This window comes from Cyanistes caeruleus, chromosome 3, assembly GCF_971803275.1.
Source record: "Cyanistes caeruleus chromosome 3, bCyaCae1.hap1.1, whole genome shotgun sequence".
NCBI lineage: Eukaryota > Metazoa > Chordata > Aves > Passeriformes > Paridae > Cyanistes > Cyanistes caeruleus.
This window is the reverse complement of record NC_141703.1, coordinates 29,409,193-29,422,189: the sequence shown is the minus strand read 5'-3', so window position 1 is coordinate 29,422,189 and position 12,997 is coordinate 29,409,193. Positions and strand designations below refer to the sequence as shown.

The following is a 12,997-nucleotide window of genomic DNA, read 5'->3' as shown; positions in this document are numbered from 1 at the left end:
TTTTTAATTATTGTGTCAGAGAGTATGATGGGTGAATTTTTACCAAATATTCATAAGCTCATAAATGATAGCCATCCGGAGAACATTAGGGTTACACCATTATGCCATTGGTTAGTCAGGAAATGCTGAAATTAACCCTGCTTGTTGTGCATGTGGTATTATATTCCTGCCCTTAATTACACAATCACATACTGCTTTTCAAATAATAACTCTATTGGTATTTTCCCTCTTTACAGTCTAGGACACTCACTGGTAATTGTGAAGATAAACTCAATAATCAAGTGTTATTGAGTAGTTACCCCCTCCCAAACCCTGTCTGCTTCTCTGCAGGGGACAGTTCTCCTCCACAAGAGCTTAGAGGGGGCAATATGTTTGAGCCACTTTCTTGCAGCTTTTGGAAGCTGGAGGAATTGAGAGGTGCCTCAGAGCTGGACTTCTTCCAGCAAACCCAACCAACCATGTGTGCAGCAGCAGCTAATAAACTCTGCAAGGATTGAGCCAAAGGCTCTCGTGGCGCCCTTAATTCAGCCCATATGCATCTTCAGAACTCTCTCCATTATGCAGCTAAATTAGTAACACTTTTGTGTGCAAGACATCCTTTCTTGGAGGCAACCCTTTGGGTCAGACTGTGGATGTAATGGCTGTTGAGATCCAAGGTATTTCTGAGGATTCCCTTGGAAATATCTCGAAGCCTTTCCAACACCAGTAGAAATTTCTTGAATCCTCATAAATTTTTCTCTCAAACTCATACTTTGGCAGCAGTCTGTAGCTCTATCAATTTGCTTTAATTGGATTCCCTCTTAGTGGCAGAACTGAAAGTCAGGCTCCTTCTGAAATGGTGGGGTTTGTTTGCTCCCTCCAAAAAATGTGTGTAGGTAAGCACATGATATGTAGTAAGTAATTGCTGCAGGCCAAGGAACGGTGTTAAGGCTGGTGGGGAGGCATTTCTGGATGGATATTGCCTAAAAACACAGTTTAACTCTTGTTCTTCTGATTTCATTAAAGAGCTATGTGCAGGGGAATGGGTTTGTAAGAACTTGGGGAAGACAGGCCAGCTAAGGAGACTTGCTTTGTGGCATTCTTCCAGATATGCTTTTGTCTAGAAAATCCTTGGCAGGGATGCAGGGATTTTCATGAGAGCTGAATAAAATATTGTAAAGAGGATTAAGTACGCTAATCAAAATATTCAGTGAAATTGGTCAAAGAACTGTGTTCCTCACAAATCCATAGGAGTTTGGGAGTTTGGTTATTTTTTTTCCCTTAATAATTTCCTAGCTGGCTTAATAGCCTATGATCATATTGGAAGAAAAGAGATTTATTTTTTAAGAAATGTGTTTGGAAGAGTGAGGAAGAAGAGTAAATAAGAAGCATTTTCTGATTACTTTCAATCTGTAAATCATCCATTTGTCCAGTGCAAACATGGCAAGGACCACAAAGGAGGCAGTGTGAAAATGAAGAAAAGGAGGTGAGAGAAGGAGAAAAAGACAGGTGAGTGTCCCTCTGTTGATTCCATCTGCCAGCCCTCTGTGCAGCTGTTGTTCATCCCTGGGGCATGCACCAGTGCAGTGTGGCAAAGGCAGCTGTGGACAAGACCAGTCAGAAAAGGATTTGCCCCAGTTTATTCTTTTTACTTATTTGGATGGCTGCTGTAGGTTTCACTGGAACTGGCCTTCATGAAATTTGTGGCTGTTTATTAGCATTTACATAAATGAGGTAAATTTATGTGTTCTCCTCAGTGTTCTCCTGTGAGGAAATGAAAAAAAAGGCCTGCTTTATTTCTCCTCAGGGTACCTACCTGCTGCAGCTGAGACTGTACTCTATAGTGTGCTAGTAAACTGCTAGTAGGACAAGTTGTAAGTAGTGTCTGTTGCTGTCTTTATTCTTGCAAAGTCCTGGCTGCTAAGTATGTTGTGCTTATTATCTTTTAGGAAGTCATATTGAACATCTTAAATGAGCTATTTACCTTCTGATGCAGCAGCTGGCTCTCCTCTGGCTCTCCCGTTCCCATTTCTCCTTTTGGCAGTGTGATTCCGAGGCAGTGAGGGCTAGATAAAGTATGTTCACATGAAATTCTTCTGTTAAAACTTACAGCAAGTCTGAACTGATGCAGCTGAAGTTGGTGGAGACACTGAAATTGAAAACAGAAGTCAGTCATCTATAATCAAAAGTGACAGAAGGGATGAAGAATCACAAGTACTTACAGCACCACTTTTCCCTCTGTGTCCCTCATTCACTTTACCAGTTTAAGACCCAAACTTGCCTGCCTTTCCAGTCCTTATGTGCCTTATGTACCCAGGAGATATATTTCTAATAGTGGTCAGGAGAGCCATTTGACTTGAAGGTAAGAAGGAATGGAGACATATTAGACATCTCCAAACTGCACCTGATTTTCCCCTATGTCCCAAAGAGCCCAGAAGGGCCTCATAGACTGCTGCAAGACTCCACATTTTGCTGTGAGGATAAGGAGAGGGCTTGGAGTAAAAATCACCCCTTGTTACTTGCTGTAGATCTGTTCCTTATCTGTTCCTAAAATCTGGCAAGGATGGATTTGATACAAACTAGGGAGGTAGGGGGATGGTAATAGGGTAGGGGTGGGAGGTGGAGCGCGGCTCTGCACAGGGAAGGTGCCTTTCACACTGACAGGCAGCCACTCTGTACTAGGTTAAATCAAGGGAACAGTCTCAGTGGTGTTACTTCACATTTGTCACACTGTTACTCCCCACCTTGTACCGGGGTACCTTAGGAGATCTTATCTGAAATGACCTGGACATGGTTCAGGTTTTAAACCAGTGGAGAGAAAGAGCTTAAATTAATGCATCTCTGAGTTGGAAACACATTTAAACCAGGAAGAAACCCAGAAGGATAATGAAAAACGTTCCCCCCTCCTCTTCTATACCACATCAGATTGACTAATCCTCTGTTATGTGGCTTTACTTTGAAACAGATCATTCTCGTTGCAACACGTTTAATGCCGCCAGCCACCACATGGTTATTTGGCAGCTATTTAAAGCTCAGATCATATTACTCTGTCGCAGTGCTAGGCACCCAAGTTCCAACTGGTATACAACTGATCTAAAGAGAAATCAGCTTCAGGTTTTGTTCCCTGAAATTAAATGTGACGGCATGATCTCTATGATCCTTTCTCTCTCTCTCTTTTTTTTTTTTTTTTTTTTTTTTTTTTTCTTTTTTTTTTTTAATGCATTATTACTTTTTGGAACAGCATTTTGCTAGCACCACAGGGGAAATTCAGTTAGGTTGTCAGCCTGATATACTGTATTATCAGACACGTTAGCTTTTCCTCCCTCTTACATTTGCTTAAGAGCTTATAAACCACAGAGAATAAAAAGTGCTAAATAGAATGAAATGACCTGTCAAGGGTAGATATAGTATTTGTGAATGACTTAAAAAAATTCCAGCAGCTTCAAGCACTCCAGTCTCACTGACTGTCTGCGTTATCTTGAAATTTGGCATCTTTCTTTATTCCTCCAAGTAAAGCTCTTTGATGGTCATTGATCTTTGATGATTCTGTCTTGAAAAGGACTAATTTTGTCTTCCCATATTCAGTCCAGGGTGAGATTTTGTAGCAGGAGAGGATATCTTTATGAGATTTGAAATAGATTTGAAACCTTCTCTTAATATCGTAAGACTGATCTTGAATTTTACAAAACATCGACCAAAGTCAAGAAAAGCTAGTCTCAATAAGAATTAATCAATAAATACACTGTATTTAGTAGGGGATTTAGTTATTCTATTAATGGAAAACAGGAGAATTTTCCATGGAAAACAAAGCAACTGATCCCATGCCCAGCTCATTTTGAACTCTGATAGATGTATAAAATTCAGAAGCTGGAGTGATCAGCTTGCATTTAGCCTCTCTCAGGAAATATGGAATAGTGCTTTCAAAGAAGCTCCAGTAAATCTTGATTAGGAAACTGAAGTTTTTAAGTAACCCTTTTTTTACTCCTATTTTCTGACATCCTGCCCATTTGTATATCATCATCCTCCCCCCTCCCCTCCCTCCTGCAATTATGAAAAAACCTTTTCAGTGTTTAAATTTTTGCCCTGAACTTTAAATAACAAGTTGCTAGTCAAAGCAGTATATACAGCATATTCCTGTATGTTCTGGGACTGGTGCTAAGTAGTTTGCTTCTTTGGCATGTACATCACATAACCCAGTACAAGAGCACCCTTTCAGCCTTCCCTGATGAGCAGGCTTAGCAAGTGAAGTGTTAAACTTCCCTTGAAGCACCTCATCCTTCGAGGCACTGGTGTGCTGTGTCCTACATGTCCCTGGTGCTGAGATAAGCCTGAACAGTTTTGTGAGCTGCTCCAGGACCACGCCAGGGTGCAGATGTGGGACAGATTAGAATGCAGTCTCCAACACATGTCTATGTGGACAAGACACAGCAGTCTTGTGTGCATGTGGACAAGTAGCTTGAAAAAGTTAGCTCAAGTACAGTACTCTGCCAGCTGATGGTGACTGTCCCTGAGGTATGCAAGACAAAGAGAGGGCCAAAGAGAGAGCAATAACCTGGATTATGCTCTCTGCCTTCCCCACAGAAACAAGGTTTAGTGCTCTGGTCCTATCAGTGTAGCTCCAGATGTCTGTTATGTTTTTGAAGTTGCACAATACACCATTAATTCATGGGTTTCCCCAATGTTAGTTGTGCCTGGGGAAATGAGACTGGTGGGATTCAGAACAGAATGTGGTAAATTGTAGCTTTTTAGTTGGATTGATACACTACTATGGAAAAACTGTTCAGAGTTTCATTTTTCTGGTTACTCTCTGTTTCTGCAGAGAATGCAATCCATAGGAGGCATTTGCTTCTAATACCTATCAGAAAACAAAAGTTCCAGCCTGATTAAAAGGAAAAGCTAACTCCTATCAGCTTAGTTTTTCTAACTCTAATGAAAACCTAGGAGCAACTTATTGTACAAATGATGCTATAGAAATCTGTCACAAGACAGTGACATACACACTCAAAGATGGGATGGTGATGGTTCTATTGCGTAAAACCCTCTTAATAAGTCTAACCTGTGATTCACACAGTGAATATTTCGATAACCTTTCTGCAGTAAGAAGCATTACTTGTAATTCATATGTATGGGAATATTAAGTAATTATCTTCCAATTATGAATTGCTGCAAAAAAGCATGTCTGACATTTTTTCTCTGCAGAAAAGAACCCAAACAAATTCTGTGCATATTTCAATGGCAGTGAAATACTCTTCAGCTTGCCCTTGGTAATCTGTGTCCGTATCTCTGCTGCTCCAGTGTAACAAGCGCATCCATTGAAGACTCTGCATGAATCAGCTATGGGCTCTTTAATTTAATTGAGAGCTTCTGCAGTCAGAGCAGGAAGAAATTAATGAACTAGAGAGTCCAAAGCAGAAGCCCCACTTAGAAGTTAAGGCCCTACATCTTGGTATCTGAATCTCTTTGATCAGCCATTTGCTTGGGTTATTTGGTGAGATCCTTATTCCAGCACAAACAAACTGCCTGCTCAGTTGTTGCCTATATGCCTACATGCAGGAATACCAGTAGATGCAAGAATTGTCTAAAAAATGCTCAATAACAGAAGAAGATAGGTCTTTGAGAGAGCAATTTAACAAAAAGCATTTGACCCACACCAGCTTTTCAGTGCATCTGGATTCTGCCGGTGAAGAATGCCAAAGGTGTGGCTTTTAACTTTGGAAGGAGCACTTGTAGTGTATCAGCATCTGAGCTACTGCAGCGTTAAGACAAATGGTTGGCAAAACCAAACTCCCCTCACGAGACTGGGACACCTGCCAGTTTCTTCCTCTGTGAAAGGGAGAATCTGCACCGTGTTTGTTGAGATTTGTATTTGCTGTTTATCTAAGAGGGAGCACGGGTGACATTCACATCCCTCCTCCCTGTGCAACCTGCTGCAGACAGGACGGGGTTAATTTTAACCCCGAGGGGTTAAAATGTGCTTAATTTCACCTGGCCGCTCACGACGGCGGGCTGCCGAAACACGGCGGCCACATTTTTGGCGAGGGGATGTGCGGGCCAGGGGCGTGCTGCGGTGTGCGCCGTGGGGCCGGGCCGGGCCGGGCCTGGCCGGGCCGAACCGCGGGGTGGCCAGCAGAGCCGCGGGGCGGCCAGCAGAGCCGCGGGGCGGCCAGCAGTGCCGCGGGGTCCCGGAGCGGTGCGGGGCAGAGACAGCGGTGCCGGAGGGTGTGAGGGCGGTGCGGGAGCGGTGCAGGAAGCTGTGAGGGCGGTGCGGGAGCCGTGCGGGGCAGAGACAGCGGTGCAGGAGGGTGTGAGGGCGGTGCGAGGGCGGTGCGGGAGCGGTGTGAGGGCGGTGCAGGAGGGTGTGAGGGCGGTGTGAGGGCGGTGCGGGAGCGGTGCGGGAGCGGTGTGAGGGTGGTGCGGGAGCGGTGCGGGAGCGGTGTGAGGGCGGTGCCGGAGCGGTGTGAGGGCGGTGCGGGAGCGGTGTGAGGGCGGTGTGAGAGCGGTGCGGGAGCGGTGTGAGGGCGGTGCCGGAGCGGTGTGAGGGCGGTGCGGGAGCGGTGTGAGAGCGGTGCGGGAGCGGTGTGAGGGCGGTGCCGGAGCGGTGTGAGGGCGGTGCCGGAGCGGTGTGAGGGCGGTGCGGGAGCGATGTGAGGGCGGTGCAGGAGGGTGTGAGGGCGGTCCCGGAGCGGTGCGGGGCAGAGACAGCGGTGCAGGAGGGTGTGAGAGCGGTGCGGGAGCGGTGTGAAGGCGGTCCCGGAGCGGTGCGGGGCAGAGACAGCGGTGCGGCAGCGGGGCCTGCAAGGCGTCCGGCGGCCACCGGGGGGCTTCATTTCCCCTCGAAAGGAGCTCTGCCGGGAGCCGCTTCCCGGGAAAGCGGCTTGTTAGCGCTAATGAGAGCCCGGCTGTTCTGCTCCCGCGGCTCAGCGTTTACTGTTAGCTCGGGGTTTAGCCATTTAAAGGTATCTCGGCCTCCCTGTTTATTTTGAGGGTCTCACGTCTGTCAGCTTTCACCGAGTACAGACTAATACGCTTACGCACGTTTTACCCTTGGCGGGAGCCTGAATAACAGCCGAGGCCATTAGTGGGGCAGGACGGCCCCAAATGCTGGGCTGAATGCTCTTTCCAGCCTGCCAGGCTCCCGTGACTGCCGTGCTGCTCCACTTTTTGCGGTAAATGGGTGCTTCGATAATTTCTTGCTTAAATAATTATCCATGAGAGTAATACATATTAATAACTATGGTACATTGGGGTTTTCTTAAACACTTATATTCATTCATAAGACCTCAAAGTGCTTTATAAATGAGGTCAGTGCAATTAACCCTATTGAACCACTGCTGCGAGGAAATTCCAGATGTGCCCATAAACTGATGCTGTCACTTGGCATCAGCAGGACAAATGGTCCTGTTTCTAGCACCTTCAGTCCAATCTGGAATCAAAATCAAAACAGCAGAAAGCCTCCATATTAGATAAGATTTTTGGCCACAGAAGCTGCCATTGCCTTGAAGGGAGTAAGGAAGTAGCCTGGAAGAATTTGGGAACTGCCCTGCTGTGCTTAAAGTGGTTGGGGATCACCGAGGAACTGGAATAAGGAAAAACAGCAGTTGGCAAAAACTGGAAGAAGTAGCAGTGAGGAGAGTGAAGTTTCTTAAGTAACATGTAGCTTAGAGAGCTGTCACAGTTTTTGAGAGAGACTCCTGCCCTTCCTTGGAGGAGAACATTCCCAGTGATCTGAAAGAGTGAGGGGGCTAAAGCCCTAAAAGGAGGCCTCCTATTTTAGAAATGTCTCTCCTCACCATAATCCCTCCACTTTTATAACATTTTCTACGTATGACATTATACGAACTGCGCAACTGACAAATCCTTCATTTGCATTAGATTTAAGTGGCTTCCCTCCCATCACTCCTCACGGTTAAAAATACATTACAGAAATTACTATCCTGCCTAGGAAAATGTGTGATGACTCTGGTGTCTGTCGTTTATTTCTAAAACATTTTGGCACTTTTCCTCCTGAGTTGTCTTTTCCCTTCAGCATCGAGAGGGGGAAAGGGAAGTGCAGGGTTAGGGCAAGATTTTTCCATTTCCCTGGTTATTGCATGCATGCATTGCAGCCCACATGCCAGGCATGACGGAATCTAAATGCTGGGCAGGAACAGTGAATTCCTCAGGAGGAAAGGAGAATAGAAAGCACAGAGAAGCCACAGTTTGGTCTGCCATCACAATGACCATATCGAATCAGACCAGACGTACTGGCCCAAGATCTTTTCTTCCTACGTTGCCCAATATTTACAGAAAGACTGTCAGTAAACAGCAAGTGGAGCATGACCTTTCCATTCATATGACCTTTCAGCTCCTGCAAGGGGAAAAATTCAACCATGCTTTTTCACCTCCTTGCTACATGGACTAAATTTGACCCTCTGCATGCAAACAGCCCTCTGATGTTCTTCACTTTTTTCTCCTGCAGGCCTGCAGCTGATGCTCCAGTGTCTTGTCTCAGGAGCTGCTCATGTGGGGTGTTTCTAGTATTAATCATGCTGCAGACATCCGTTTTCCCTCTGATAAGAGCCTGGCTCAATCTGTAAGGAAGGGAGGGGAATCAATCTGCCTGATTGCCGTAGACCCTTCATTTTGCACTGCTCAGCCCCTTGCCAAGCAGAGCAGCAGGGGAGTCTCCGCTCAGTTGCTCCCAGCAGGTGTCACTATGGAATGGGAAAATGCAATTCCAGGGCTGGGAAAGAAGTCTGGCTGCAGGCGGAGCATCCTCTGACACTGCCGCCGAGGTAGCGCGCCACTGTGTCCCGGAAACTTTCATAATTAGATCTGAAGCAGACGCGCTGCCACCCTCTGCTTTCCCTCTTTTTTTCCCCCCTCATCGCAGCAACGAAGCGGGTTGGGGGAGAATTTGATTTTTTTTAGGCATTGCTTAGCAATGAATGCAGAGACACCCATCTTCATGGATCACTACCCTGTGTAGTAACACAGCACAATAACGTGTAAAGTTTCCAGAACTGTTGGTAATTACTGATAAGCCCAGTTCAGCTCTCAGTTACATACAAAGCTGGGTAAACAATGGGAGGAAAAAATTAATTAGAGCCCATGTTTGCTAAAGCTAGCTAGTGATTCCATCTGATCACGTTCCTGCTCCTTTTATTCCCTTTGCACAAACATTTGGGTGGTCGAGTTTTTCTAGCACCTAGGTGTGCAGGGGGAGCATTAGTCTGTGCAAATAAAATATCTTTCTCTAAGGGCATGGGCCCTTCTACCAAGTGCTTGCCCATGGTCTGCCCTTGTGTTTGCAGCCAGGAAGGAGTTTGGATGCCTGGGATGGTAGAAGTCAAATGGTCACCTCTCCCAAGCAATACTGGGAGTCTATCCATCAACAAAAGCAATGGGGGAAGAAAGAGGAGAGGAAAAGAATGAATGGGAGACAATGGGAAGGACTCTCATCTGGAGATATTTCACACATATCTTGACCCCAGAGTACCTTTGTACAGTGTATCTTCTGTGATAACAAACACAGACTATGTGAAGAGACAGAGGGGAATTCGCCATCTCACAGAAAGTTCCTCTTAGGCATGCTCTGAACACACTGGTGATGTGAACATTGGGCATGGCTTGGATTGCCTCACTTGCTGGGAAATCTGAGGTAGACCCAGTTCATAAGAGTTTTATCCCAGTGGGAAGGCTCAATGAGTGCTATGCAGCAGCTCGAACGCTGCGTGGGTCCTGGCTTCTCATCAGGCACTCAGATAACTTCTGTGTGTGCAGGTGGACTGAGTCAGAAGATGCTTCCAAGACTCTAAAATCCATGTTGGCCTTTACAAGTGGTTGAACCCCCTCACTATGGTAGGTCTGACTTACTGGCCTCAAAGAAAGACATTCTTGATAAGGTAATCAGAGCACATGACCACCAAATGTCCCTTCCAGCAAAAATAACTGTAATTCTATTAATGTGGAGTTGTATTTACTTATTCATATCCTTGAACAATGCCCTTATTTTTCCTGCATACCATTTACCAGTTTTATGCAGAAGCAATGCCTATTCTTGTGCTCTGCCATCCTCAGAGATCAGGAATGTGATCAGGATGAATGTGACATCTCCTCAACTGATTATAAATATTGTGTACATCTTTCCCTCTTCTGCATCCTCAGAGAAACTCAGGTAGCTCTGCTGGTGAGGACCATGTTTAGTCAAGGATAAACAGAGAAAGGACTTGAGTGCCCTCAGCATCATCTCACATCTCCATTCCCTAAAGTGCTCCCTCAGAGTCAGTGCCATCAGTGATTTCTTCAGATTCGTGTAGCAACCAGGTCAGGCAATTGTAGGTATGGCTTGATGTTTTGCTGTCAATGAATAGTTTGGTGAGACCTGGCATCTGCTTAGGCTCATAATGTATTTCTCCTCTTGTGAATGAAGGCTTGGCAGATGGATCCATAAAATGCTACACTTAAGTGCACCCCTTTTATTGCTGTTGTTCATGCCCTGGTATGCAAAGCTGTGTTTTATGGGGTGTTGGGAAAGGCTCAGATCAAAGCTAATGTGATTTACCCATGATACCTTCAACAAGAAGAGGAGTTCAAAAGGTAGGAAATCATCTATGAAGACAGTCAGACTTCACATATCTTTTCCTGCTGGAAGACAAAAACAAAAGGGTTCTGGGCAGAATCCTGATATCAGCCTCTCATTTTCCCACTAGCATACTGGACAGCAAGGACCCCATCTAACTTATCCTGCAGGGTTTTCCCTTGGCCTCCAGCTGCAAGTATCTGCCCTGACAGTACGCTTCTAAAACAAACCCCCAGTGTGTGAATGTAAATAAATTCTTCCCTCTGCCTATTTGACATACTTTCAGGAAAGAAAATATCCCTATGTTCTAATTTTTTGTTTATTCTGAATACAGTTGCTGGATGTAAGCCATTCTAATTAAACTGCAAACTTCTTTTGTAGAGAGCTCAGATGTTGAAGAAATCTATGTCAAGCATTACACAAGTCTGTATCATTTGTACTCATATTTTTAAATTCCACTGGCACAGAAGAGTAGCAAAAACCACCACCAAACTCCAAAACAAGGCCCGCAGATCTGTTTGCTCTTGCACTTTGGCTGTCCCTGGGGTCTTCATGGAATTTACAAAACCAGGAGCAGAGCCTGACGCAGGGTGTCAGCTGGCAAATGTGGGTGGTACTTGCGTGTCAGATAAAGATTCACTTAGAAATGCAGCCGAGGAGAAGGAAGCCTCCTTCTGTACCCAGCACAGCCCCTGCAAATCAGGTGTCAAATTTGATACCATGTAGAGAGCAAGTGCTTGGCAAGTTGTTCCCCGTGCAGAGGTTACAGAGGTGGTGCTGCTTTGACGTACCGAACTGCAGTGGATGTCCGGCAGAAGACCCTGAGACACTTTTCTCGCTGTGCAGTAGAGCCTGGGCCATCAGCCAGCTGAGCTGCGTGCACTTGCTCATGCTCAATTAGCAGGTTCAGGCTGTGCATGCAATCCACACTGACTGCAGTGCCAAGGCACCAGTTGCCCTCAGCAGCTAATAACATAGAACTGCAAAGTGCAGTTAATTAAGTAGGTACAATTTATTCCGTAGTGTGTTCCCTACATGTGAAACGGTGTGGTTTCCTGCTAGCCGTGTAGGTCATTGCTCCCAGGGCGGGTTCAGGAGGCCATGACTAACACCAAAGATGTAAAGTCTTCTTTTGAACTAAACTCTTGGGGAGTTTGGACTTTAGTTGGTTTTTCTTTGGCCATCTTTGACATCTTTTTGCCTCCTAAGCTAGGATCCCAAAGATCTAAATAGTAGTTCTCTGCTGCTGGAAAACAGGCTAGCGTCAGGATTTCTGTGAAAGCTTCCTGCTGATCACTCAGTGCCATCCTCACTCAGTGTTTTTTCAGTGCACTTAAACACACAGCAGCCTAATGCAGAGATTCTTGGTTGGCTTCAGTCATTTGCAGAGGCAGAGAGCTATGACTTAAATGTCCAGAGGATATATGGGAAACACTTCAAAAATAGAAAGGTTCTTGTTTTATAAGCTTCCAGTGAGTCCCCTATCAGAGAGAAGCATGTTTTCCAGATTGTGCATCATGTTTGAAGGAAGATTTGTTACAACTGCATTGTTAGTTTGGGCTGAAGAGAGATGCACTGGTGCTTTATAAACACACTAAAAATCATTAAAGAAAAGACAAAATCAAAACAACATAGGAGTGATTTCTGAATGATTGATAGTTGTCTGAGGGCAGTGTACAAGCAAACCTTGCTCTCTCCTCTGTCTCTGCTTGCCACGGTAAGTGTTTGGCAGCATCTGCCATTTGTCTGGGTCAAGGTGAAATATCCATTTTATTTTGAGGAGGAATCAAGCATTTTTACAGTGCATCTCAGTTAAAATTTTGTTCTTAGGTTACAAAGAAACCTTTACTGCCACACTGTAAATGAGGTGTAAGTCCACTGAAATAAACTCAAACTGGTTCAAGCAGAGACCAGAAAATACTATTACATGTTTCTTTTAAAAGGAAAGAAAATTTTAAAAAAAAAACTAACAAACCAAACAACAAAAAACAGTGAAAGATAAAAACAAAAAGACAAAGACAAAAAAAGAAAGAACAAAAGACAGTGAAAGATAAAGATGTATTTGAATGATCTGGTAGTTATATCTACACCAAGAACCACTCATTCATTAATCTATTCTTGCTTTGCTGACATTGTTGAGCAGGTAGAAACCAAACTCTTCCAACCTTCTCTGTAATTTGCTGCCTCTCACCTGCTTTCCAGTTTGGAAATCAAATTTAGCTGTCCCTCTGCTATGGACATTTGAAAGGCTTGTGTTGTGTCCCCTTCCTTCAGCTGGCTTCCAGTTCAAATGGACAGGCCACATAGGAAAGGTTTAATTTGTAAAACACAATTAATTCTGTAAAACACAATTATTAATTTCAGGAGAAAATAGAAGACCATGAATTCTGGGTACTGGGAATGTCACTTGCAGCAACAAGGAAGGCATCCAGATGCTGGTGAGAACTGATGGACACG

The 12,997-nt window shown here is 44.9% G+C and overlaps 1 long non-coding RNA gene across 1 annotated transcript; it reads left to right on the top strand.

The window, feature by feature from the left end:
• Window positions 1-3,163: 3,163 nt before the first annotated feature.
• LOC147654044 (uncharacterized) lies at window positions 3,164-12,170 on the top strand. Its single transcript, XR_015284354.1, has 3 exons — window positions 3,164-6,314; window positions 6,420-7,145; window positions 8,438-12,170. It is a non-coding gene; the product is annotated as an uncharacterized LOC147654044 (long non-coding RNA).
• Window positions 12,171-12,997: the final 827 nt, after the last annotated feature.